This window comes from Columba livia, chromosome 10 (assembly GCF_036013475.1).
Source record: "Columba livia isolate bColLiv1 breed racing homer chromosome 10, bColLiv1.pat.W.v2, whole genome shotgun sequence".
NCBI classification, from domain to species: domain Eukaryota; kingdom Metazoa; phylum Chordata; class Aves; order Columbiformes; family Columbidae; genus Columba; species Columba livia.
In genome coordinates, this window is record NC_088611.1 from 6,011,849 (window position 1) to 6,034,825 (window position 22,977).

At 46.4% G+C, this 22,977-nt stretch overlaps 1 protein-coding gene across 9 annotated transcripts in view; it reads left to right on the forward strand.

Annotated features, from left to right (window-relative positions):
* Nucleotides 1-22,977, forward strand: part of DUSP7 (dual specificity phosphatase 7) — a 330,623-nt gene that overhangs the window by 134,413 nt on the left and 173,233 nt on the right. For 2 of the 9 annotated variants that reach the window (XR_010475029.1, XR_010475031.1), the window contains one exon: nt 5,325-5,499. The exons of the other annotated variants lie outside the window; for them this stretch is intronic. The gene's annotated coding sequence lies outside the window, so the exon portion shown is untranslated. The remainder of the gene's footprint in view (nt 1-5,324; nt 5,500-22,977) is intronic. 9 annotated transcript variants of the gene reach the window in all.

Consider the following 22,977-nt stretch of genomic DNA (forward strand, 5'->3'; position numbering starts at 1 on the left):
TCCAGCTTGAGGTAGTTGCCTGTTTTGGAAAACTGCAACACAAGGAGCTAAAATGTAGCCAAGTTGTGTGCAACAGAGAACAGAGCTGGATGCTGAAAGGTCTTGGGCAGGCTGTACCAGGCGTACAGTAACGTAATCTGTAACGTGAAGTATATATTATGTAAACATAACATTTACTGTAATGTAAAGTATAGCTGAGAATGTAGGATAGGTAGAGAGAGAACATTTAGCAGCTCCTGGTATGTTTACTCTGGAGATATTGTAAGTGGATGTCAGAGAGCCTGTTTCATGACTGTCATTTAGATTAGGTAGACAGGCAGATAAATATTGCTGTAGAAAATGCTGAAATGCCAAGACCCTTAGACATTTAGGCAATGTTCTTCTGGGAACATATAGAACAAAGAAAACCCAGCAAAAACCCAGACGTCTTCTTTACCTAAGAACATAACTCGTCTGGGTCCTAGGAAAATCAAATCAAGCTGAGCATGTTGTTATCTGGGATGTTTCTGCTCCACAAAGGTTCCTTTAAAATGCAGTTACTTGGTTAAAATGATTTCTTAAGTATCTTCAGTATCTTCATGAACAGAAATCCATGGCCTCTTTCATTCCCCAAATCACTTCTAACTTCTGAGCTACTTATTTCTTCAAGAGCAGGTATTTTAGTACTGTTTGGTTTTCTTGTCCATCTTTTCTGCCCGTAGACTCGGCCAATGTCTGCAAGGAGTTTCAGGACTATGATGCTCCAGATAAGGCTGTTCTGGGGCATCTTTGTGGAGAGGAAGGCTGGGAATGGGAGAGGAGAGCTGGGTGGGTAGTGGGGTAATGAAGTTTCTGCGTGACCACTTGGAGCCAGAGCCAGGCTGGGGAGGAAACAGCAATCCTCGCCTGGCTCAAGGCATCCCATCAGCTCCAGGGTGGTCGTGTTAGGGTTGGTGCTACCACAGGGAAGGTGGAATATGTTGCTTTTTCTTTCACCACACTGCCCAGTGAGAGCTGCTGTGTGGAGCTGGGAAAGCTTGCATTGCAGTCATGATAGTAAAGTATGAGCGTTGCTTTGGGTAGATCCCTGTAATCTGCTTAGAGGAAAGAATTAATAAAACGTCTTAAAGATCTTCTAAGAATAATGTAGTCTTTAAACTAAAGGACTACATTATAAAGGTGAAACTGTTGAAATAGGTCACGTCTTAAAAAGCCCTATATTCAGATATTGTGATTGGTAGTTGTATGAATTGCAGAGTAGACACCAGATAAAACAGCGACATATCTTAGCAGTGCCTCAGCTCCCAACCAGCCCTAGAAATGTCTGTCTTCCTCTTCTGTTGTCCTGAAGCAGTTTGCACGTTAGGGGAGATGGTCCCGGCACTGTGGCATCCTCCTGAGTGATCAGCTGATGTTCTTAGAGTCTAAATATCACCAGATTTGTAATAAAATCTGGGGTGCTAAGTCAGAGCTCATTGCACATTCGGTACCAAACGCACTGCCCAGCTCAGGCCGCTGCTGGGAGAGTCCTCCCTGACCCCAGCAGGCAGAAGCATTTGCACTTTTTGCAGGGTGCTGGTATGAGCGGGGCTCAGGGCTCTGGGGTTGCACAGACGGTAGTCTAGATGCAGGAGGTTGAAATCCAAGAAGCATCCAGGTTTGAACACTACCTCTTCCCTGGTGCTGATAAGGTGGCTAGCATGAAAGGTAGCCGTGTGATATGGTGGCAGCTAAAGTCATGTCTGTGTGGTGCTCACATAACTGGCCGAAATAATGAGCACTGTGACCTCACATCTTGGAGAGTAACCATAGAAGCTGCTTTTGCTAATGTGCTGGTGTTGTGATGACACAAATGGCTGATGTGTTTTGTGGGAAGTGTCAGGCTGGCTGCTACTCAACTTGGGCTCTTTCCGATCGCTCTTGTTGGGCTTGAGCTCTTGCTTTTCATTTTTTTTGACACTGTGTTCCTGGTATTAAAGAGACACTGATAACTCAGAGCCTTTCTTCAGTTGGACTTCTTCACTTTGCTTTTCGTTGTCTATAGAAACTGGTCTATTCTAACACTGTCCTGACTAGATCTCATTTCGAGCTGATGTTCAAACATGCTTTACTGCCATATGAGGCCAGCTAGTGAATATTTGCTAAACCGAACCTGGGCAAGCCACAACGAGCTATATTTGAATGAGCAAAGTAAAAATGGAAATTACGGGAATGTAATTTTGAACGTCACAGTGAGTCATAATCTGTTTGTTAGCAACAGAATGCCCTTCGGAGATTGTCTGAAAATTTGGTGGGAAGAGTATGGGACATATCGCATCACCTTTGCTCATGGTGAACAGACCATTGACGCGCTACAAGTCTCCAAAAGATGTGTCACCCAACAAGAGGTTTGCTGGCAGAGCTGACTTCAGAAACAGTGAAGGAACTGAGTATGTAGCCTGAGACTTGAGACACAAAAATCAGAGTATAGTTATGCTCCGTTTTCCTTTCTAGATAGTTCTATCATATTTAAAGAGAGAAAAGTATATAGTGCTCTGTGATCTAGAAAAAGTTGTACTTCAATATTAATCTGAAAGTAGATGGGAAGAAGAACCCTGTTCAAATGAAATAGCTTTGTGGTTTATGCTTTAATAATCATCTTAACAGGGAGGCATAGCATCTGTGTGATGATCGACCTTTGACTCTATTTGGTTACTGAACGTTATTAATTAAAAAAATGGCTTAAAGTAAACATATTGTACTGCCTTGAACAGATTCTGTTTGGGAACTGTTTCATTTGAAGACCCTGTTTTCCTGGCACTTTCCAGTGCTAACTACATGGGAAATACCATTTTTAAAGAATTGACTGGCAGATGTGATTTGTAATCTCTGCCTCCGTATGGGTGTTCCGTGCAGATCCTCTGCGAAAACACAGTCAGCATGCAGCCCGTCTCTGTGCCACTCGTTGCCATGTTTGCTCTGAGCACGGTGTTCACAGAAACTTCTCCATAGCCACCAAGGACTGTGATTTTTTTTAACATGGGCATGGTGCTCGCACCCCTCCATAGCATTTGCTGGGAGCAATTTAGACTTCTGGGAACACAGAGAGTTTTCAGTGACCTAACGAGGAAGGAAGACACTAACGCCCTAGGTCTGTTCCTGTAATTTTTGCTCATGCTCGAAGAGTTCTGTTGACTTTGAGAAACCAGGAGTGCAGGCATGACACTGCTAATGATACTCCTCTTGGATGTCACATTCCTTTTGCAATGCAAGACGGAGAGTTTTCGTGAATTCTTTACAAGCTGGCTCATAGTCTCAGTTAAGCAATGCATCCATTATTCATTGAGTTTATTATGACAGTTCCTAGGGACCAAATAAAAGTAGGGCTTAATTACGGCAGGCATCAGAGCTGCTGCCCCTGGGCAGGTTGGATGGTGACAGGATGGGGACAGGGCTGGCTGCAAGGCACACAGTTACACATTCAGCCCCGTTCTCGTTCAGCAGCACATGTGCTCAAGTGCTGTGTGAAACGGCACGCTGTGTTTATGTGGAGGCTGCAAAGAGGAATGCAATGAAGTGTGCGAGAACATGACCTTTGATTTCTTTTCTCCTCTCCCGTTGCATTTTTCTGTCTAGCTGCTTTTTGCGTCATCTTTGGAAATCAGTTGGGCTACCTTGCTGAAAGTTTGCCTTCAGGGTGTGATGACCTAGAAACCAAGGCCAGTCCTGGGGAGCAGAGAGGTCAGACGTGGATGTGGGATAGGCTGGTGGCTCCTGGGCTCACAGCCTTCAGAGGACCTCGTGGTCCCTTCATGGGAAACAGTGACTAACGTGATTGGGACCTCATGCCTTGAGCACTTTGGAGATTTATGTTTTGGTACCTCCAGGTGATCCTGATGACAGGTGCAGGGTCACTGTAAAAGGCTTGTTTTGTTGAGTGCTGCTTGATGCTGCCCTCGCTGTCCCCTGCCGGAGGGTTAGGCTGTCACTGCGGTTTCCACCCAGCCAAACCTGCTTCTGCCTTCTACTTCAGAGGCATCTGAGTTCAGTTCCCTGGGACAGAGCCCACAGACTCAGACATACAGAGGCTTAACTGCTGTGAACTCTCTCCTGATTTTGGCACTCCTCCTGAAGTGTATAAGGGCTTCTGATGTATAACCTAGGTATGTGCTAGCTAGTGTTACTTTAGCCAGATCTGCACTTTACAACTCTCCAGGGATCTGTCCTCCACCCTCATGTTTTACAGAGTACTCCAGGCTTCGCACCTTTCTCACTCCACTAACTGTGATTTACCGTTTCTGCCTTAAATCAGCCTTCTAGACCACAGGTGCACTGTGTGCTATAGCACGTGCCTCTGGAGGTGCAGCTGGGGGGTTTGTTGTCTGCTTCCTTGCTGTTCCTGCCCCAGAAACACAAAAAGGATCCCCCTGGGGTACTCTGACCATGGAGCAGAGTGCTCAGCTGCTGGGACCTGGCTGTTGGGATCCCTTCATCAGCATGGCAAGTGTCAAAGTTGTGTAGAGCACACAAGTGCTCTTGTATGGATTCTGGACTTGAGATTTGGGTAGGGGGCATCTTAACCCCAGATTTGCCATCCTATGAACTCTACTGGAGTATGGGAAGTTTGGTGTCTTGGTATCCAGAAGGGTCTCGGCCCATTTTTTTTAGCAAAGTAGTGGTCTTCTTTCAGCCTGCTGCTAATAAACATGTAAACTAAAGACAAAGGAATAAATTCAGAATGGCTCTGGTGGAGCTGATGGAAATGGGCAGACACAAAGCCAGAGTCAACAAAGTTGGATTTGGAGGATTATTTTCTGGAGATTGAAGGCAGGTGGCTTTGCCTCCATTCCTGCTGAACTCCTACAGAAAAGTTACCTATTTTCGTTCATTCTTCCATTTCTGTGGCATCATAACACTGGAGCAGCACATGCCAAGAAGTTATCTTTCCATGGAGAACTTGTTAAAATGTTTTTTATGGAAGTTATCCATATGGTTAGTGATCCTTTCAGGATGTTTCTGTTTAAGGAGCAGAGTAAGATGCTGTGTGAGCCTCTCTGCAGCCTGAGCCAATGCCAGCCTGCCCGTCTGAAGGTGGGAACCAGGGGCCCAGCCCGTAGGTCCCCGAAGAACACAGTGCTGCCGTTTGGCTGCTTGCAGTTCACCTCGGGGGCAGGTGACAGGATGACACAATCGTGTGACTCATTTTCCAGCCTGCTTCTTTTACGTTCTGGAAAGTGTTGGCAAAGACTGAAAATCTGGCCCATAACAAAATAAATGCGATTGTGGCTGGGCAGTGAGGGTGAGTGCGCATGCATCAGTTAGCCTGCCTTTTAAATGTATTTTTTTTATTGCTGTCTATGTTTTAGATCTCTCACCTTGTGAACCTTTGGGATGGAACAAGTGATTTAGGATCTGAAAGACACCTAATTCAGTGCCATCCAAAATTTAATAGCTGCCTGTTGTTGGTGCAGATCTGAAGACGTAGCGCACATGCTTGAAGAGGTGGGACAACGTGGCATGCTATGTACTTCAGCTGTCCAAGTAAGCAGCTCCTTCCAGTCCACACCACAAGCCTTTACACTTCATGGTAATAAAGCAAGACATCTGCATAGGTGATGGGGCTTTGTTGAGAAACTCTCATCAATTGCTGTGGGCACTGAAAATATTTGAGGGATTTGCAACGAAAATAAAGGGATAAAGACCTCTGAACCCAGCTGGGATGTCTAGCGTGAAGGAGCAGCCTGGCTCTGGAAGGTCAGGCTGTCCAGGGCCGATTTTCTCGAACAGACTGTCACGGAGGCACCCCGTAGGTTAATTTAAGGGACAACAAGGTCCAAAACCAACTTTTATTAAACCGGTGAGAAACAGGGTTTTAGCACTCCAACAGTGACTTAAATAAAGGTTCGGATATCAGTTGAGGAAAATTATTAAGGGGCAGCAACTAATACAACAGGCGGTCCACAGTGTGCATGCACGTGGCTTCACCAAAACAATGCCGGAGCTGTCCCCCAGTCCCGGAGAAGTACACGCTTGCCTAAACACGGTGCGGAATTATTTTTAAAAGAGATACACGTACTCGTAGTGAGTACGGAAAGTGTACACTCGCGATTCCGTGAGGGTAAATTTATAATACACTCGCAATCCTGCGAGGGTTAATTTACTTACACGTGCAAATGTGCACGGAATATTACACATGCTTACGTGGAAGCACGGGAGGAAAATACACTCGCGATTGTGCAAGGAAATAATTTAAAGTACGCGTGCAAATGTGCACGGAAAGTTACACGTGCATATGTGCACGGAAGGAAAATACACCCGTGATTTTGCGAGGATTAATTTTATACGTGCTCATATGGAGCACGGAAAGTTATACGTGCATATGTGCACGACAAGTATAAATATACTCGCAATCTTGCGAGAAGTTTTACTCACATCTGTGGCGGTGAGGCAAGCGGGGTCTCCATCCCGGGGAGGGGGCTCTCGGCGGCAGCATCTTGCTCGTGCTCCGAGAGACCCACACAATGGGCGGAGTCTCGACGAGAGTCCCGTTTTTATACTGGCTGATCAGATCTGACTGTAGGCATTCTAGAAGCTTCTCTGCACCCCCACACTGGCTGTGGGTCCCCCTGAAGCCTCCAAACATCCCCCACACTGGCCGCAGGCACCCAGCGGCTCACTGGCGCCTTGGCAGTCCCTACTGTTGCTAATGGCCCTGGCCAGGGTGCTCTGGGGCCAAACAAAAGAAGCTGTTAGCCTCAAGTAGCAGAGAGAGAGGGAGATGTGCCTACTCCTTCCATACTGAAGGAGGGAGGGGGACACACAGACCTTCTGCCACACAGACCTTCTTCATGAAGTCAGCCAAACTCCTGTATGAGACATTTTGTTCAGATTCAGGGGGACAAAAAAAGCTATTTCAAAATGCTGGTTTGATTGGGCCTGTGTAATACAGCATCCTGCCTTAATCAATGTTCGGTACACCTAAGAATTAGGGAGCAGAACTCCCATTCCACCTAGTGCTTCTGTACATACAAGGAGCTGTGCTAGTCACTTGTACTATACGAATATAAATCTGTTTCCTTTTGATGTTATGATTATTCCTTGCTGAATGTTTGTGTACTGGTAATTCTGGTTACAAAATATATGCGTGCTTACAATTTCCTTATCAAAACTACAGGGAATCAGAACTCTCTCATGTGCATTGTGTGGGACCAGGTCAGCTTTACTTTCTTGCCAAGAGTTTTTCCTGATCAAATAAGTGATCTAGCTGGCATTCATGTAGATGTATTTTTGTTTTTTGTTTTGTTTTGTTTGTTGGTTTTGGGGTTTTCTTGGCAATGCATTTAGATAATTTCATATGTGCATCCTGCTTAAGATTGTCAAAAGGGGTGTTTGGAAGTCTTAGCTCTCCATTGTCTTAGGCATATGGCTCACACAAGCCAGATGTCCCCATGGCTGAACATTTTTATTCCTGGTTTGGCTGCTGGACAGGTGAATACTTGTTATATATATGTTTTCTTGTACCTTCATTTGTCTGGCAGTGAATATGAGGCCAGCATTAGTGTCTCCAATGTAAAGTCTTGTAAGGGTCTTAGAGTGGAAAACGCTGTATGTGCCCTCAGTGGTGATACCACCAAGTTTTGGGATGTTTTAGAGTTGCCAGTGATACGAACTGGGGTGCTATGGATGTGCACCATTCATTCCTTTGCAATCTGCTACACAACAGGAGCAGCAGGACTTTTCTACAGAAAAAAAAAGTTCCCCTTTCAGGTCTCTATGTTGCTGTAGAAAATACAGTGCATCCTCATTCATTTTTAGAAGGAAATGAAGCTAAATAGAGCACTATACCATGGCCTCTAGGTTGATGGCCAGTGTCATTATCCTATTAGGGCATGCTAATGGCAACCTTCAGTTCAGAGGTGTTAATTTGTGTCTCTCCTGTGTGTTGCCAGACAAGGCGTGGATCCTTGGTGTGTTGCTCAGTGCTGCTCGTCAGTCAGTGTCCATGGGAAAAATGTTTGTTCTGGTGTTGGCTTGTCTTCCGGACAGGGATTTGGAGGGGACACAGTAAAGGCGATACGTCAGGTAAATGCAGGTTACCAGACAGAAACCACTCTAAGGTTGTAAGCTTTCCTGCAGCCAGATTACATTAATAGATCACATCCTCCAGTGATTGCTTTAGAGGAAGGCACAGTCTTCATAATAGGGCAAATTCATGGACTTCTCTGTGCACCATAATAATCTCTGGGAAGAAATTTCTCACTGATTAACATATGCCCAGAAGCATTTGCAATGAATAGGCCTTATAGTCTTGTCTTCAGTGTACCGCAGACATTTGGTCGTATCTTCAACTGGTGAAAACTGGCATTGCTTTGTTGCCTTTCCAAGTCAATTTACAATGAGTGAAAATTGATCCTTCTGTTCTCCTTCATATGAAGGTCATGTAACTTTTGTGGTTTGTGCAATATGTTCTTTCTAAAGAGAAATGAATGTGCAGTTGTCTTTTATTTTGCAATGATCTTCTAAAGTACCCAGTTCAAAGATTGGGAATGCTTGACACACTTTCCACCCATTTCTTTCAAATTAATAATCCTCTGATGCCTCTCACATGATCTGTTGGTCCTGCGAGGGTTTGAGCTTTGATGGAGGAGGAGTCTTTGAACAACAAGGGAGGACTGGAAAATCTGTGAAACTTCTGTTTTAGAGTCTTTGATATTGTGCTGGTACTCTGTCCTACTGTTAGGCTGTTTCAGTATTTCCAGTCTCAGAGGGTCATTTCATAATAGATATGGGAAGGATTCTCACTTGTCTTGCCTGGCGTTTTCATAGTTGCTTGGGGAAGGCCTTAATAACTTGCCCACTAAGACTACCAGTACCTTGTTTTCAACAGGATCTAAGAGTGGGATGCTTCAAAGGAACAATGTGGAAAGCTGGAGGAGAACCAGCCCCCGATGAGGAAAGATCTCATCCTAAAGCTTCAGTAAGAGAGCTGGGAGCAGACGTTTTTCCATCCCTCCCCTTAATTCTCTGTGATGATTAAGAGTGTCAGCTGCTGCTCACTGTGAGCAAAGGTTTAAGAATTTCTCTCACAGATAGTGGAGACATGAGTCGTCCTGCAGGCCGACCGACATCAGGACTCAGCTTCCTGTAGAGTCAGGCTTTGAATCAAATCCCCCAGTGTGTCTGGGAAACAGGTTGTGAGCTGGGCGTCCTCCAGACCTGCCTCCAAAGGGATCCCAACGATGAGAGCTCAGAGCTCTCTAGGAAGCTGGAGGATTCTCAGAGCATTTACAGGAAAAAAACTGACCTGAGAGGGTTTCGGACACTGCAAGCAGCGAGGAGGAAAAGTCCCCTTTGAAAGCCGGTAGAGTTTGGCCTCCAAAGGCCAGCAGAGATTTTCAGAAACCGCTGCCTTTTCTGAGAAGAAAACCACAGAGTTTGAACAGTGAATCCACAGCCACCCCCAGGCTGTGGATAAAGGCAGAGTGTATCTTTAAAGCCCAAGCCCAGCAAGCCTGTATCAAGTGGTCAGGGCAAATAGGGTCCTACAAAACAGGATCCCAACTGCTTGAGGAATGTCAGGGTGCATCACAGAGTAACAGGGGAAGAAACCAGCAGTTTCACAAGCAGCAGTAGGAGTCAGATCAGCTTTCTAACATGTCCTTCTGGGTGTTCTCCAGTGTCAGGAGAGCTCAGTTTATTAACTCTTCCCCTAGCAGCAGCATCAATAGAGCATTTCTGCTCTGTTTGACCCCCAGTTTTCACAAAATTCATAGGAACTCAGGATCTTGGTGGCTTCTCTTCTTGTTCCAATTCCAGCTGAAATTGGACAATTCCCAGAGGCAACGGGGCATGTTGTGTGATCGCACGTACGGGTTGTCTCTCTTGTGTACTGGGAGGAAATGGCTGCAGACACTTATGTGATGGAAGGTGCCACCTTCATAGGTCTAATCTCTGGGAAGAATCACCTCTAGAGAGAAAAAGGTGACTGCCCTGTGACACAGAGTGCATCTGTTAGTGCTGTTTCACTTTGAGGCAGTCAGTAATTCATCTCAAAGGTCTTGTTTGCACTTGATGCTGCCTCAGAAATCCTGAGTCACTCTTCACCCAAAATCACCCTGGTACATCTGTTTACTCTGTGGTTGTATGGTGGTTGGGAAAGTCCTCAAGTACAAAGTCGAAACTGTCTTCTTCCTAAAAAAATAGTCCTGCTGCTTTTATAATGACAAAGTAGGCTGGATATCATATTCCTTGATAAAAGACAACTGTGTGTCAGTCCCAGCATTTCTCAGGTGTTGAGATGCAGCTTAGTTTTGCTGTCTGCTTGTGTTTGGGATCTGCTGGCTTTTGAACGGCAAGAGAGCCAACACAGACTTCTACCTCCAAGACATTAAATACAAATTACATTTACATCAAACAGAAACATCTCAGACTACCCTTGCAGTCCCTGCCCTGGAAACAGTTATAGGTCTGTATCAGTGCTGAAGAACCAAATGAACAATTTTCTTTCCTATTTTCAACTTTGAAGGGTATTTGAGGCTGTGTTGAACTGAGCTCTGGCTTACATTTACTGCTGCCTGTGTACATGCATGTCTGTGTCACTCGGGTCACTATCTTTGCTGTGGGTTAAGAGCGTGTACACAGCTGGTTGCTGGGGTCAGCTAAAGTGCATTTACTGCATTATTCTGCAGTAACTTGGTAACAAATTTAAGCTCTGAAGGGCACGAAGCAATCACACTTATCAGTCGGAACCTTGGTGCTCACCCCTTGCTATTGAGCCCTTCTCTAAGTTATCGTCAACCTCAGTCATTGCTGGCAGTCCTGAGAGCTTAAAATCAGGCAGTTGTTTGAGTATTCATTAAGCTCTAAGTACTTAAACAATGAAACCTTTACAAAAATACACCTGAAAGCTAAAGAAGAAGAATATAACTGCCCGTATTGTAACTTTCCTGCTGGTAGCCATAAACTGGTAGGTTTTTACTAGCTTTTGATAAGTGTCTTAATGAGGCCTATCAATCTGATTGCATGCGAAGTTTCAGCCATTGTTATATTACCGAGTGATCACAGATCCTCTGATGACGAAGATAACTTGAGACAGATTTAATGGAACACGAGTTTAGCTGAAATTGTGACCTGGCAACTGTAGTGTCTCTAGCAACCACCTAAAGTCAGTATCTTACATCCTTCCAGGGTGCACAGAGACTACACTGATGCCATGTTTTGTCGCAGCTCAACTATTGATCTTCTTGTGTCTTTTACCTTTGTTTTCTACCTGTAGGCAACAGCATTCACTCTGGTCATACCTGGCCCAGGAGATTTAGAATAAAAATTCAGATAAAGGAAAGAAACTAGAAAAGCAGTGCACGAGCAATGTCATCAGGAATTTGGGATGGTAGAAAATTTGGGCAGCCACTGCCACTTCCTGGTGATATAATTCGCTTTCCTCTAGTGATGGATGCAAACACAACAGCTACTTGAGAGTCTCACCTACTTTATTTTGCTCCTGTTTCAAAGCTAACAATAAAGGAAAAAGGTATCTGTGAAAATCCTGTGGCTTAGGAACTTGAGGAAGGATAGATTGAGAGTTTTAGGCACTTTTCTTTGACCAGTTATCCCAAAGGCAGTTTTGAGCTGTAAATCCCATCCATCACTTTGGCTACTGACGCCAGTGCCGCTGCCAGAGAAAGAGCAGTCAAGCTGGATTATCAAAGTCAAAGCCAGAGACAGCTCTTGTGAGAAGTAGTTGAGAAAGTCTCATGTCTTAATTCCTCATTGCATAGGAAATAAAAAGGGGATTGTGCATGAGGGGGGTGGGAGTGCCCTGTTTCTCATTATCTTGAAGGTGAGGGTGGAGCCCCAGTGCAAAAGATAAATTATGTTAATGCAGTTTATTTCCCTGATTTTTGCCTTCCAGTGCTTTCTTCTGGGGGCTGGAGACCAGGGGTTTTGCATGTGAACATGGCTAGTAGTAATGGTGGGCTGTGTTTTTGTGATGAGAAAGAGCCACGCACGGGGAAATGGAAAAAACAGACCCAAAAAGTGGAGCAAAAGCTATTTGCTCATAAGAGAGTGACCACCATGACTTTAGAGGTGCAAAGGCAGGCCCAGCGCCCTGTCTGCGTTCAGCAGCGCTGGCTGCGCTCCCAGAGCCATCACGGTGCGGAGCTGTCACCGAGGCCGACAGACAGACTGTGCCACGGGGAATGGCTGTGACGGGTGGCATCTGTCCATGCGGGTGGCGGGATCCCTTCCCGGGAGCGAGCAGCCCCGGCAGCTGAGCCGCAGCTTCGGTAGAGCAGGAGGAGCCTGGAAGCGCCTTTGGGGCACATGTGTGAGTGTTTGTGAGTCTGTGGGATGCGCTGGGGCGTGATTCAGCCGCCAGACCTGTCTCTTGATTCCGTTCAGAGCATAAAGCAACTCAGAAGCCCACTTTTTAAATATGTTTCTGTTGGAAGCTGGGGCTTTATGATAGGTGTGTGTGTCCCCCAAAGCAGCTATTTCTATCAGGACATTTCAGGGCTTTTCAGGGTGGAGGGGGTGATATGTGGGAAGGGAAACCTAAGCAAAATGCACAGGTTTTGCAAACCAAACCCCAACTTTTCCCACACCTCTACCCCCTTGAGATGGGACTTCATGCTACATGTATGATTTACTTGGATTTTACAAAAGAAAACTTGCCTGGAAACTAAAACCTCCTTCAGAAAAAAACGTGATAAACCTTTTCCAGTTCCATGAAAGGTTTCCCTGCTTCCCTCCCGGTGGTTAAACAAGGCTGAGCGCTGGATGGGCAAGATGAAGCCTGATGGTGGTGCAGGGCCCCGCATGCCCTGGGGCTGGCGGGCACGGGCTCTGAGCTGGCACAGACCAGCAGGCTCCCGCCTGCGCCGGCAGCAAACCGGGATCTGCGGCACTGGGAACCTGTCCCAGCGATGGCTTGGTGAGGTCTGAGCCGGAAGATACAGGTATTTGCTAAAGGCCAGGGCTCTAGATCTGTCTTCAGGGGGAACTTTACACAGAAATCCACTGAAAACCAAGGAAGTAGCATCCTTTTTGGACCTTTGGGAGAAGGTTCAACACTATCTATGTCAGTTAAGCCAGTAGGTGAATTTGGATAAAAGAATGGCACAGCTCAAAATACACAGCTGTAGTTTTCACTGTGTGGTCTGGTAGTGCCAAGATGCCCTCTAAAAAGTTGTTCAGGCTGCCCTGGTAGCAGACTTTTGGAGCACTGATACAAGGCACAGCTACAGGGCAGATAACGCGCTCCCTCCCTCCTGCATAACGTCATCACTGGCTGCTTTGCCCTTCATCAGATTTGATTAAAGTCTCTCAAACTGCATTAAAAATGGAAAGAATGGTGCTATTAATTTTCATGGCTGCTGATAACAGTAGACATGTTGCATTAGATAGTTCAACCGTTAGGCCAAGCTGCTGTGTTCTAATGAAAGAGTGAGATGAGATGTGCTGTGCAGAGAAAAGCAAGCTGGGTCCTGCTCTGTGGGGACTCCCACACTCCGTGGGTCTCACAGGAGTAGTTTGACGTGTGTGCCCCATGGACGGGACATCACATCACAGTGAGTGACTTCCATAATTGCTACTGCTGTTGGCTGTCGTGGCAGAGAGGCCAAAGACTGAACACACTGTGGGGAATGGGCAGAGAGCTCTTTAGTTTAAGGGTCAGGGCACATGGAGAGACAGCAGGAAAGGGGGAGCTGTTATTTGTGGACAGACAGCTGACTCCAAGGTGCAAGGCTGCTTATTGCAGGTGTATTTTTAATACAAAGAAAAAAAAAAAGCTGAAATAAAGCAACAGAGTATGAAATAAAAGGTTTCAAGAAATCAAACAAGCAGCTTCCCAGACCTACCTGTCTGGGTATTGCTCTATGTGGAAGGTGGCTTGTTTTCCAGTATTAGCTCTCAGGTTACACCCCAGTAGTGAGACCATGAACACTGGAGCTTCTGTACTGGCTCTGGCCTTAACCTGGTACCCTGTCCCTGACTGTGACCAGTGACACGCGCTTAGGGGAAGCACAGGAGAGAAACTGTTCATAGCATGAACCCCCCGCTGGTGTAACCTCTGACCCATCGTTGCATTTTCTGGCATCAGCATCCTGGTGACTCTTGGTGGACCTGGTAACTGCCGTGGCTCTAGGTTTGGTGGGGGTTTTTTTGTTGTTTTGGGTTTGGTTTTTTTTTTGTGGGAAGTACGGAACACTTGTGCTTTGATCACCTTTCTGCCCTTTGTGTCTCTGCAGACCTCGATTACCTACCCCTGCCATCTCTTTTCTGAGATAAGGCATCCTCCCACATGGAGACAGGAGCTGTGCAGTCTGCAAAATCACTGGTCAGGCCATTCTTCTTCTCTATGTGGTGTTTGTCTTTTCCAAGAGAGGATGATGAGACCCCTTCCCCAGGAATCGTTGCTTAGGTGCTTCACAGGGTCATTTATATAAGGTGGCTTTAAAAAAAGGCAGCTTTACCTTCCTTTTCTCTAGCCTTTCAGTAATACTTTCTGAGATCCTGCAATACCTTCATGACCATTCCTAAGCCTTGTGCTGGCATTTTGAAAGAACTATCTGCTGCAGCCCCAAGCAAAGTGATAGATGACTGTGAGAGCAGAAGGAAGCATGGTATGCTCACCAGGTGGAGAACTGCACGTGCAGGTAGACACTTCTTATTTTATACTTTGCTAGTGTATTATTTGTGCTCTTGGAGCACAGATGGTGTCCTTTTGGTGCACATCTGCTTGTTCTGCCTTGGAAGTGACCTGACTGCAGCGAGCAAGACAAGCGGAGTATTTCCAGATTCTTGGCCATATTTGAGAGTTCCATGAACTCTCTGAGTTACTGGCTGGTTTATGTGGATGACGTGCTGGAAAGAAAGAGGAAACACTGATCTGAGTTGTAGATTGCAAGTGTTTCAGAATGACCTTGCAGTCTTCTGCACATGGAATCAGACGGGTATCAGACACCAGTGCTGTTAAGTAACAGCGATGTAATCTGGCCCTGGGGTTATTCCGTGTACATCCCCTGCTCCTCTTGTGGTTTTGAATTTCCCTAAACTTAAGCAATGAAGATGAAATGCCCCTTTGATGCGTTTTTAATTCCTTTTTGTAGATGTTATTGTCTCTCTGAGACAATGAATTTGATTGTGAAATACCATGTTCCCACTTTTTGACTCTTCCCCTCCATGTTTGGAGTCCGCTGTCCCCTTTTCTAAGTGTTTTGATAAAAAGCTCCTGTTGGTAGCTCAGGCTTTGTACAGCTCATGTCTATACGTAGGCATGTGCTACCTATAGACTATACAGCTGCTTCTGCTTCACTGAGAACAAATGAATTTCTATCTGTTAATCAGAGTTGCAATAAGGACTGGATTTCCAGTTCTTGCTTTTATTTCTCTAAGTTGCTTTTACAAGTTCTTTTCTCACTATTGGAAATTTCTAGTGGTTCACTCACATAGGGCTTCAGGATTTGACTTTGTCTGTTCAGACCAACCTTGCTGGTCAGGGTTATTTTATCCATTTTTATTCAATAACAGAGTTAAGTTGGTGACTCTGAACTCTCCTCCCAAGGACTCAGGCTCTGACATGGCAAATAACACCCCATGTGGGTGCCACCTTTAGGTCTATCGCTTGGGTTTATGTCTCTCTTCTCTTGGGAGTTGAGCCACCTTTGTAAGAAAGCAGAGAAGGACTGAAAAAGTAGTTATTAGGGAGATGGCGGCAGTACCCCCTGGGCTTTACACAAGACGAGCTGTTGCATTTGGGGAAGCAGAGGAGGAAGAACTGCTGAGGTATTTAGATGACTGTTCCGTTTTGTTTTGTCACAGAAAGAGGGATGGTATAAAGGGGGAGGAAGTGGGCAGAAAACTTTCATGTTTAGGCATGGGCTGGGAGAAATAACATGCCATAAATATTGCAGCTGACAGAGCAGAGGCCCATTTGGCCAGGAATATAGGGCAATAAATGCAGTCAGGTGATTCGGGGTGTTGTGCATAAGTCTGCCAGGTAGGTAGGCGAGAGCTGATCAGGAAATAATTATGGCTGATAAGGGAAGCTTGTAAGGAGGCCAGCACCTTCTGTGACCATAAGTGGTTTTAATGATTAACTATTATGGAAAAGCTAGAAGCACATTCTCCCGTTTCTTTGAAGTCACACCCGACTGCTCTCCTGCACCATTAACTTCAGCGCTGCTGTGCCACACGGCAGAACCGCTGTGGCGCGGCTTTGCCACGGAGCGTGAACCAGCGTTAATCCAGGGCAGCCTGCGGTGTGAATGGGGAGGCTGGTTCCTTCTGAGAAGGGCACGGGCAGCCAAGTGTCTGCCCGGGTCTTGGGTCAGTCCACACCATTCCTGAGGAAACTGGGAGATTGCTGTCCCTTATATATTATATTGCAAATGAAACCCCGACCCTGGCAACAGGCTCTTGTGTGGGTGGGTTGACAGAAAGCTGTGTTGTTTGAAAATGGATTTGGGGAAAAGGTGCAAGAGAGGAGAGGGGAGATCTCCTGTGCTTTGAGGAGGAGCAGCAGTGTGTGGCTCGGCTGCTCCAGGACGGGCACACCAGCACACACAGAGTGCAGCTTCCCAGGGCCTGGCCTGGATAATGGTTTTGAATATCTCTGTCTTTCTGTTTCCTTATGCAATTATGAAAACAGCAGATGTCAATAAAACCAGCTCTTGCCAATGCAGTGTTGAATTGACAGTCTTTGGGTATTTTCCTGCTGTAGCATTTACAGCACAATATTTTGCTTTGCTCATGCTGTGTGCACTGGCTTCCTAGGCTCACACAAGAGCACTGAGCTACCACTGTCAAAACTTTCATTCCCCAGAACTGGGAGTAGTGGTCCAGACTGTCAGGATCTCATTTTCTAAACCGCTTTGGCTCCATTTACAAGGCAAGCACCAGCTTACACCTCATGGCAATGCCACGGGAAGATGACGAGGCTGCGAACCCTGTTAGGAGTATGTGATGGTGCTCAGGATAAATGGGATGAGATTTGAAAGTTCTGGCTCTGTGTATGCCGAAGGGAGGAAGGGGTGGGTCAACGCTGTGCGACACACCGCAGAGAAAAGCGCTGTCCTTTGCGTGACGGCCGTTTCTTCTGTCCGCAGCGCCGCCTGTGACAGCGAGGGCAGAGCCGTGCCAGTGCTCGGCAGGCACCGAACTGGCAGGCTCTGGATTCAGTCCATGCAGGGAACTGGCCCTGAATATTAAGGCGGCAGTTGGTATTAAATATAGACAATGGGAATGGCACCAGAGCAATAGTCCAAATCTCAAATAGACTTTCCTTTGCAACCTTACTGTACAGCTGTTATTATAGTGTTTGCTAATTGATTTTACTTGATTAATGCTAGCTAATTAATTTTTATTAATTCTCATTTAAAGACTTGTATGGTTAGGCACAGCTATAAACCTCTGCACAGCCTGTCTGCAATTAGCACAAATTTTCCCTGCTCAAAGTTGCTGCCAACCCTGTGGACCTGCCGTGCTGGACCCCGATTACATTTAAAGTTGTGCAGTCAGGGAACGTAGCAAACCCATGGGCTGTTGTTTGGACTGTCCACAGGCTGCAGGTAATTCCTGTGTCGGTCTGCGTTGCTGTACGTGTTGGATAACCTTGGCCAAGATACAGACTCCATCATCACTTCTGAGAAATATACGTCATTAATGTATCATCTGTAATCAATAGGTCATGGCCCTGATTCAGCAAGTCACTTAAGTACCTGGCTAATACCCATCACACAGTCTGGTACCGTGATGCATTGCTTTTCTTTTTAAGAGCCTACTTTTGCATTTAAAATCGGGTTTGTGCTAAACTGAAGCTTTTGTGCCTACAAAGAGCATCAGCCATGGCCTGACCACAAGGTGCCATGTGCTTATGGTATAAATAGGAGCTCAAAGCTGGAGATGTCATCATGCAGTGAACAAAAAGCCAAGAAAAGGGAGGAATGGTCACCAAGCCATGCATTTGGACTCTTGTGGCCCTCCTTACCCACACAGAAGGTTGATGCAGAGATAATAGTTTATAGAGGGGAAGGTGTGAATTTGGTTAAATTGCATTTGGCTGGACAAGCACACAGTGTTCGAGAGGTGGTGGGAGCAAGAGGACTTGCTTATGAATGGGCAGAAAAGTGGTTGGTGGTTTCTCACAGTCCATACTGGGAGGAAATAGAAGTTCTGACTTATTTTCCATATGCAACTTAAATGAATATTTACAAGGCCCTATTTGCATTTTTTTTTTCTTGACAAACATCTTTATCTTAAAAAAAATTTGTACATTTTGTTTAAGTGGTTTTTTTTTCTTATTTGAAGGATGAGTTAGGAACAGTTGTGAAGCAATTGTTCATTAGACTTGTAGCTAGGCTTCATTTATTTTTAGTTCTGTTCGGCTTGGATAGCTTTTAATCAGTTTAATACGTATCCTCTTGTTTCACTAATTGTTATTTATTCCATTCAGTTATGTATTGTACAAACATTCATTTCCCCTTGCAGATCTCCCATAACGACCTCTAGAAAGCTGAGGAAATGGAGGCAGAGAGTTTCAAACCCCCTCAAGAACATGTTCTAGTGACCACCTTCCATGTTAGGAGCCCAAGTTGTAGCGATCAGCAGGAGGACTAGGATCCTGCAACCATGGAGGAGCTTTTGAGAAATTACCTCTAAACTGTATTTCAGCACTGTAGTGAAGTCCCAAGTAAGTACTTAAGCAGAAGCTTACTTTAAAGCACACGACCAGTCTTGCCCCTGCTTGACAAACCATAAGCTGGGGGTTCAGTTACTGCCCTCAGGCTGAGGGAACAGCTGGAGCCCTTTGCTGCCGGGAAGCTTTGCTGTGGGCGTGTAGCGAGGAGGGAGAGTCTGAGCTTCAGGTGTCACCTGGAATTATTCTGCTGACTTGGAGGGAAGTGCTGTGATTTATGCATCCATCAGAAGTACTCAGCCATGGTTTGGGTTTTGTTTGTTATTGCACTGCCAAGTGAAGCACCCCAGGGACTCGAGGTCAGCCTGCTACACACAGGCAGCCGTGTCTGGCCGTGGGCTGTGTCTGTGCAATGTTGTGGGGAGACAGAAGCTTCCCCAAGTTGCTGAGATCGTGGCAGAGCAGCACCAAGCACAACCATACAGTTTTTGGGTCCCAGCCATAAAGCCAGAGCTTGGTCATACATCATGGACCACCTCTGTTCCTCCCATCAAATGACTTCCTTGCTGTGACCTGCTTTGGTCAAGGCCTGATCCTGACCTGAGAGGAGTCAGTGAAGAGGGCAGCACTGACTCTGCCTGGTTCTGCTACAGACCTTTGAGCCTTGGCCTCTCCGAGGAGCTGCAATACTCGCAGCATTGCTGGTGGCTGCCAAATGGGCTGTTTCCCATCCCAGCCTCACACCATCATCATCACTGCTCAGCTGTCCAGTCTCCCTGGTTACCTGACCACAGGACTCATTTTGCCTTCTGTTTGTTGATCCTGGCTTAGTGCTCAGTGCTTAACATGACAAAAGGCTGTTTGCAAAGTCACGGCAATTAAATTCTCTAATTGTCCTATTTTTAAGAAGAGCTGAGTCTCTGGCATGTAAATGGATCACAAAAGCAGTCTGTTTAGCACTGTCTGTTCTTTAAAGGCAAAGTGGACTGGTTGCAGCTCCACAGGTGAGAGCCATGCATGCTTGGTGGGGTGGCCCAGGCAAACCCTCAATGAGCAGGCTCAGCCTGATCTTCACATCAGGTTGGTGGCCACATTGCATTCCTCTAGCAGAGCACAGCTGGTAAAAATCCCCAAAGCAGCAGAGATGACAACTGACAATAAGGACCAGGCACTAGCTGTAAGCTGCTCAGGAATCTGTAAGTTGCTCCTGGACTCCTACAACCCAACAGGAGCAGGCAGACCCCTGCCTGCATGGAGCTGCTGAGCAGACATCCATGCCTCCATGGATCATTCCACCCAGGCGTGGCTTGTCTCCAGTGCCCTTTGAAGCTGGGACTTGCAGTCTTTAGGCAGCTTCCCTTCTGCTCTCAACCATCACTATCTGGTTGCTGGGCTTGTAAGGACCAAAGGAAATGCGAGATAGTCAGAGCTGGAGATAGAGCAGTTGTGGAACAGCTTTGTCAGAGCTTGTCTTGAACTGAAACACTTTATGGTCCCAGTCTGATCCTGGTTTGTGATCCTATGGTAACTACCCCCTGCCCAGCTTTCTACTGCCATGGCACAAGGAAGAGAAATTGATGTATCACCAGACCCTTCCTCCTTTCCCTAGAAACCATTTTGTCTGGTAGTACTGACAGCCGTAATGGTTAGCGTGCCTGAGGCCTAAAGCAGAGCTCACGTACCCTGGACTTTTGTGGAGCTTGAGTGTCTCTCTTCAGTATGCATAAAGCCAAATAAATCAAAAGCCATCCTGCTCAGGGGCCAGCTGTTCTTGTAGCACCCGTCCACCGCTCTGTGTCCCACCACACCACCAGCCGAGCTGGGACCAGGGTGCTCTTGGTTCCTCTCTGGTGGTTTTGCAGCTAACGAGTACTTCCCTGGGGGAACTACGTGTTGGCAGCTACGGTCGTTTTGCTCTTAGCTAGGGCTGATGGCTGAGCTGAAACTAAGTGATTCAGAGTCAGGCTCTGGGAGAAGGTCCCCTAATTCTCTGTGCAGCTAAAAGCAAGGGCATTGCGCGGCCTTGAGAGTCAAGTTAGCGGTTTTATCTCCATTGGTTCATCTCCTGACATGGTCAGACGTGGTGTGATGTATCCTGGGATAGATAGTTTGGTGTGAATGTAGGTGAATTTGCTAGTGTGCCAGTACCTTGTCTTCGGTACACCATCTTCCTGCCATTTCAGTGGCCTTGGGGTCAAGCATCTAATGATGATGGGCGAGGAGTCCCTCTACTGCTTAACACAAGTCTAGAAATGTACCTTCGTTGATAGTTGAATTTAGAAGCTGGAATCAATCCCCTGCTGCTTTTTTTTTTAGCCAAGCATCCCTGCTGAAGCACCAAAGTGCTAAAGAAAGGCGACCCTTAGTGGGCTATGGGAGGTTGGCCCACCAGGAAGGAGTTTGAATGATACTGGAAGGAATAAACATGAAGGGGTCAGAGCCTGGTGTCACAGCTGGAGATGGCTCACGTCGACCTTGCTGAGAGCTGTTTGGGGCTGTGTGCTGGGGGACAGTGTCTGTGTCACAGCTGGCACCAGCTGTGGGGCAGTTGTAAACTCAGAATGAGAAAAGCACTGTAAAGCCAGGAGTGCTTGTTCAGTTTTCTGAGCATCGCCTCCTTCACAGTGTGAGGGCACAAGCCAAGACCAGCCAGGAGATGCTAATTCTGTAGTAAAAAGGAAAAGCTTTATCCTTGAGCCTGACAGCCTTCAAAGCTTTCAGTGCGAGAATTTGCTTTAAAAATAGGGGAAAAAAGGATTTTGCTGGATTAATATTTTCCTAAACTTGGTTCAGCATGCCTACAGTTCAGAATAGATGTGGTCATTTTTATTTAGTTGGGAAGTTAGAAGAGCCTGGCATGGCTGAACATGAAGTCATGTATTCGTGGTGTTTATGAATTCTCTTGTGAATGTATGGAAAACATGTATCATTATTTCAACTCCCAGTGCTGGAAATAGTGCATATAAATGACTGTGAGTCAGAAGAAGGTGAATCAGTGTAAGTTAGCTCTACTGCCAGTTGTTCAAGAGCACAGACATGACACAGGCAATTATTTGGCTAACTAGAGCAGACCTTTGAGCATTGAAATCCAGGGCTTTCAAAGGAGCCTAGCACAATTAGGTGCCTAAGTCCTTCTGCTATCAGTGAGAGCTGGGAACATATTTCCTTTAAATGCTCAGCTTAGCAGAACACATGAGGCATTTTATTCAGATGTTTAGGGAACAGCGTTTCCCCTGGGTGCGTGGGCAGCATGTTCCTAGCAATAGGGACAGAAACCCTCTGGACAGAGGCCTGCAGCCTGAACCAGCCCCTGCTAATGCCCATTTGTCCTCCCCTCATGCTGGAGCCCAGCAGAAGGACTTCAGATAGGTGGGTAGAGCCCTCTAGCCCCAAGAGCGTGATAGCTGCGGTGTGGTCTAAGGGTGGCAGCTCTACCCCATAGTCCTGCCCACACTGCTTGGAGAGGACATCAAAATGTGTGAGCAATGGCACTGCCCAGCATAAAATGCAAGAGGGCAGGCAGTTAGTCTTGCAGTAGAGGTCAGGCAGATTTAGGATGGTTTCTGTTTGCTCCGCTGGTGGGCAACCTGACTTTTTTTATACAGCAGTAAAGCTGCACATTTCTCAAAGGTGAGAGCTGCATGCCAGAAGTGTTCACCCAGACACTGATGCTTCCAGCAGAACGTGCTGCTCTGTCCCCAGCTGCTGAACGACTGTAAATCTTTGCAGCCGATTGATTTCCATCCCCCGCCTTTCTTTCCTCCTGCAGGGAGTGTGCAGGAACTGGTGCTGTGGATGTCAGCCGGGCAAGAGTTAAATGCAGTTGTGAAGCTGTTGGCTCACCTTTGTAAGCATAGTGGGAGACGTACCTCTGATCTTGAAAAAGATCCCATTTTCTTGCTGGCAGCACAGCCTGCTCCAATTAGAATACAAGGGCTGAAACAAGGCCTGGAGTTAGTCTGTCCCCTGCTGTGGTGGTGGCACTGTCACTGCTTTTGTGGTAAGTAGGGCAGTTTCAGTGCCAGTCACCTCTTTGAATACAGCCTTGCAAAGACATGTGCAAAGTCATTGATTTTTTCTTTAGCCGCAGCATGTTTTCCCTCTGTGAGATTGTGGAGCTGGCAGGACAGCTCTGCCTGCAGAGGATTTGCTTCCATTTGGGCTCCAGCCAGGCAAGACAGGAATCCTAAGTGCTCACTGCTTTTGTGGCTCAGCTAGAGCAGCGAAGCTTGGTGCTTTCTCCTCCAGTTCAGCCTCTCAGCACAGTGATGGCCCAGGGGAATTGTGTGTGGGGTTTTGTTTGTTTATTTGTTTTTCTATTAAGTGGGTTTGCCCAGGGCAGGCAAAGGAGGAGTTGGAAGCATCTTCATGAAATGAGT